This window comes from Scardinius erythrophthalmus, assembly GCF_964197995.2.
Source record: "Scardinius erythrophthalmus genome assembly, chromosome: 23".
NCBI lineage: Eukaryota > Metazoa > Chordata > Actinopteri > Cypriniformes > Leuciscidae > Scardinius > Scardinius erythrophthalmus.
In genome coordinates, this window is record NC_138243.1 from 7,961,597 (window position 1) to 7,966,518 (window position 4,922).

Below are 4,922 nucleotides of genomic sequence, written 5' to 3' on the forward strand. Positions count from 1 at the left end.
CTTCAATCAGTGGTCATATAAATAAATTATTACGTTTTTTAACATGTAACACTGTCTATCTATGGTACCAGTCACCTTTTGAAAGTAGTAGCTTAGCACTTCAAATAACGATTGGATCGATTATATTGTTACGCCACCAGATGGCGACAAATGACTTTTAAAAAAACATTTGTCATTGAATCGTTCATTCAGGAGATTCGTTCAAAAATGCTGATTCATCCATAGACATCATATAGGTAGACGCCCTATCGACCGCTACTGCCTATTGGCACGGACGAGCCGTGGGGCCGCCATCTTAAACCGGTCAACCGTAATCTGTAATCTGTTTGCCAGGTGTCAGCACATTTAATTAATCATATCTCACTGAATACCGAACCGATTTTCACGCGGGTTTTTTTGCTGCAAACGTCATACATGTAGCTATGATACAGGACACATTGAATATTTTATTCACAAAATACAATCAATAGTACGGTAATGTTAAATGTTAAATCTAACTTGTGAAAAGTAATCCCAGAGCGATGGTCCGCCGATTTGAGCAGGAATATGTTGCACAGTGCTCTGGCGTCTACTGCTGCTATGCAACGCAAATAGGAGTATGACCGGTTTAAGATGGCGGCCGCATTTTTTGCGCCCAGCGGCCAATAGGGCGTCTAGCTATATATGATGTCTATGGATTCATCTATGAAACAAGTGCATTTGATTGAGGAATTGAATCATTCATTCAAACCCAAGTTTTTTTTTTTTTTTATAATTCAGATTAATTAAACATTTTTAACAGACTTCAGCAATTAACATAAATTATGTTATTTTGTTTAGTTGTTTGTTCAGAATCGTGATCTCTATTTTTATACTCAGTTTATCCAGAATTGTGTAGCTAATACATAGCTTGTGTATGTATCATTTTGTTCTATTTAAAGTAATGTATAGAAGGTAGGGCCCGAAAGTGACTCAAGCCCAGGGGCCCCCACCACCCTAAGTCCTGCCCTGTTCCCAAACTATCTAACATTGCGATCTCTATGGGTTATGCAATGTATTTTTTATAAAAAAAAAATTAAAAAAATAAAATAAAATGTCTGTATTAAAGAAAAAAAGACTGATAAACATGTATTTGGAATGGAATTAAATAAGTAGGCTACATTGGGTGTGTTGTTCATTATATTTATTTTCATATAAAAGCAACAGAACTTAAATTCCATCCAGTTTATTAGCAACACGGTGCACGAGCGTGAATCCCGTGAATCCCGCGATATCCATCTTTGATCTCACAGGTGTCAGATCCACTGCGAGAAGAGAGAACTGTCCGGCTTGCCTGCACTTTTTTCACTCCTCCCCTCACTGCAGCCGCCTACTCTCGCCTACATTTCAGGCGAGGCAAGGCGCATCTCAAACAAGCCTAGTTATTCAGCAACTCATATTTTTCCAACGCAGTCTCGCGGTGAAATTCAAATTGTCGTTCTAACCAGAGCCCGTCTCCTATTAGACATTCTCTGTTCTAACTTCGACAATCACGCTATCTTGTTTTTTTCTTTTGGAGTTTTAATACATGATCAAGGTAAGTTGATACTTTTTAAAATATCTAAACTAACACGTAGATTTTAATCTATAGCGCAGTAACGTTACTAGATAGGCTTTTTTGGTTGTTTTCTGTGGTTGGATTTTATTTGCTTTTATGTTAGAGGGTCTAGAATTAAGCCCCCATTTACAGTGCTTATTATATGAACATATGTGGGCTTACAGTGAGCGAGGTAACATGAGAAAAATGGCTATTAAAAGAGTCAACAAGATGTTTGAATCTTTGGGAAAATAAATTAATTCAGTATACAACTTTACAGTCTCCCGAACAGCAATACAATCACTGTGGCATCATGAAACACCACAGAGAACAAGCCTCTCAAGCGATGACCGATTAAGATGTAAGATTTTTTTTTTTTTTTTTCCTATCATATAATTCACTGTTAGCGAAAGGCTCATGTCATAGCAGATGTGGTGTGGTAACGTTAAACCCTTTCAATACCTGTGTTTAATGTTTTAGCACTTCTCCATGACATAATATCTAAACAAGAAATCCTTATGGAGCAGCAGAAGAACATTGTAAGGATGGTGCGAGATCTCAAAGCAAACAACGTTCGGGAGGCACAGAACCAAAGTCAAAGACCAAAACTGTTTCCAATTGAAGACTTAAGGTCATTAACTTCCCTGGAAAGTGATCTTCGATCATGTCCAGTAACAAGACAAAAAGTGGTAGGTAACACTGTCAGTAATGCACAGTTGCATGCTGTTATCACTCACAAGTCTGGTTGTAATTACTGTTGTAATTAAATGGTGTGTGTGATAAATCTAAAACATGAAAAATCTAACAATAACAAAAACTATTTATATTTGTCTAATTTGGTAAATATAATATCGATATTAGCATGTTTTAGTGTTTTGACTTAATAGTGATGGCATGTTTTAAAAATATTTCAGGTACTTGAACTGGGATTGTTGGGTGTAGTCGACTTAAAGGACACGTCTGGCGGATTATGAGGCAAGCATTCAAAAATGACGTTCTCAAAGTGGTAAACTGGAGAAGTGTATATGGAAAAACACCTTTCCAAAGCTTGCAGCCTAAAAACATTGTGATTGGTAAGTGCATTTTTGTTGTGTCTAAGTCTATCTGGAACTTCATGACTATTCCCTCATGTCATGAATGAATGTTGAAAGTTTTAATAATTTGACTGGTGGTGTCTTTTGATACAAATGCTTTATATGTCTATTGTTAATTTTATTTAAAATTATTTTTTAACTCTGTATTTGTATGCTCCTATTCTAGAGGCTGTAAGAAGTAATCCTGTGTGTGCACAGACATCTGAGTTGGAGGTCGAAAAAGTTATTAAAAGGTGGTTTCATCTAGCTGGTGATCGCGAGGGTGGCGAAAAAAGGAGGACACCTTTGCAAAATGTAAACCACACATTTTAAGTTATTAGGGAATCTGTTTTGCATTGTTGCAACTTATATTTTAATTTTTTTTGCACATCTGTAAATATAAAATGTATTTCATTTGTCTTTTATAACCAGCTTTTAGTTTGTTTCTGTACTTTATGATTTATGCATGACACTTTTGCTTTGTCTGTATCAATTTAATTTATTGCTTTGTTTCTGTTGCATTTTTTGGACAGTGGCCGAGAGGGTTCAACACGCTGCAACAGAAGACAATGCATGAAAATAGAAAAAAACACAAGCAAATTTACAAAACATCTTCATCAGTTTGACAGTATGCAAAACACAACCAAATACACAAACGTACTGCAAATGGCAGACCAACAACGCAAATATCTACAGTAGTGTTTTTTTATTATTTATTTTGTATTATTATTTATTGGTTGTATTGTATTTGCAGCATGTGTTGTGAAACTGTTGTTTTCTTAAAGGAACACTCCACCCATTTGCATTAAGCTTTGCAATGTTAGAAACCCAGTCATACTATTGAAGGGTCGTGCAACATTTTCTCATTTTCCCCTGAGACGAGAGAAATCCGTATTTACCTCTTTACACTTCCTCCTACAATGACGCAAAAATCGTAATTTTGCGTCATTGTCGGAGGAAGTGTAAGGGGGGGGATTTCTGTTAAGACTACAAGCAATAGTTCCCACCCTTTCAAACCCGCCCAAAGGGGGTTGGACCTAATGCGCTAACAGACTTATCACAGATCAGATTCAGATGCTATTTGCAGCGCATTTTTGTATTTGGTTGTGTTGAGTATTTTCAGCATGTGTGTTGTCAAACTGATGAAGATGTTTTCTTAGTTTGCTGGTGTTTTTTCCACTTTGCATGTGTTGAGATCTCTCGGCCACCGTATTTTGGTTTGTTTCTGTATTTCATTAAGCATGCCACATACACTTTTTATTAAATTGCATAATTGCATTATTTTTTGTAACATTTTAATTTAGTGCTCTGTCTTTTTATTATTCTTGTATTGTGAATATGTGTTGCTTTTGTTTTGCCTAACTCTAGTATTGGTTTATCTTGTCTTTTTCCTGTAGTTTTTATTTTTCCACTTATCTGGCTGAGATTTTCTTCCCCTCTCAATAAAATGCTGTACTTTGCATTTGTGTAGTGTCATTATTTTATTATTCCTTGCACAATATATAAGTATTACACAGGGATAATTTCTGGTTCAGTTTTGGGGACTGGTATAATATTGGCCCCATTATGGCTGTTTTCTGGATAAGTTGTGGCTGAGTTCTGGGGTAAAGCTGGTGGCAGTTTGGCCTTTGTCTGGCTGACATCTGGGGATTACGGCGTTGTTTTGGGCCAGTTCTGGATAATATCTGGGGATTATGGCGTTGTTTTGGGCCAGTTCTGGATAATATCTGGGTACATTGTAAAACTCTGGGTGAGTTTTGGTCTGCTTCCGGCATTGATCTGGTTGACTTTCGGCAAACAGCACTTGGGCCAACCTTGGACCGTAATTCCATGCGGTATGTGGGCCAAAATCTCAGCCGAAATTTAGCCAGATCCGGCCCAAAGCCAATTTGCTATCTGGGTTACTGGTTAATAAAATGGTAACATGCATATAAGTTATAAAACAGCACTATATAACATACCAGACTGTTCATAAAATAAAATACCATATACCCAAGCCACGCTGCTGGACGACTGGCCATGATTAAAGGACATGGAACATTTTAGCAGCAGGTTAAATAACAAACACAGTAATAGTTAAATAAGCAATGAACTACAGAGATTAAAAATGATCACATGTCTGATTTTCTAGAGGCCAGGCTTTAAAGGGTTAGTTCACCCAAAAATGAAAATTCCGTCAGTAATTACTCACCCTCATGTTGTTCCAACCCCGTAAGACCTTCGTTCATCTTCGGAACACAAATTAAGATATTTTTGATTAAATCTGAGAGTTGTCTAACTCCTCCATAGGCTTC

At 36.8% G+C, this 4,922-nt stretch overlaps 1 long non-coding RNA gene across 1 annotated transcript; it reads left to right on the forward strand.

Annotated features, from left to right (window-relative positions):
- Nucleotides 1–935: 935 nt before the first annotated feature.
- On the forward strand, nt 936–4,088 carry LOC308683302. The gene is made up of 4 exons (XR_014029244.1): nt 936–1,916; nt 2,036–2,244; nt 2,470–2,628; nt 2,816–4,088. It is a non-coding gene; the product is annotated as an uncharacterized lncRNA (long non-coding RNA).
- Nucleotides 4,089–4,922: the final 834 nt, after the last annotated feature.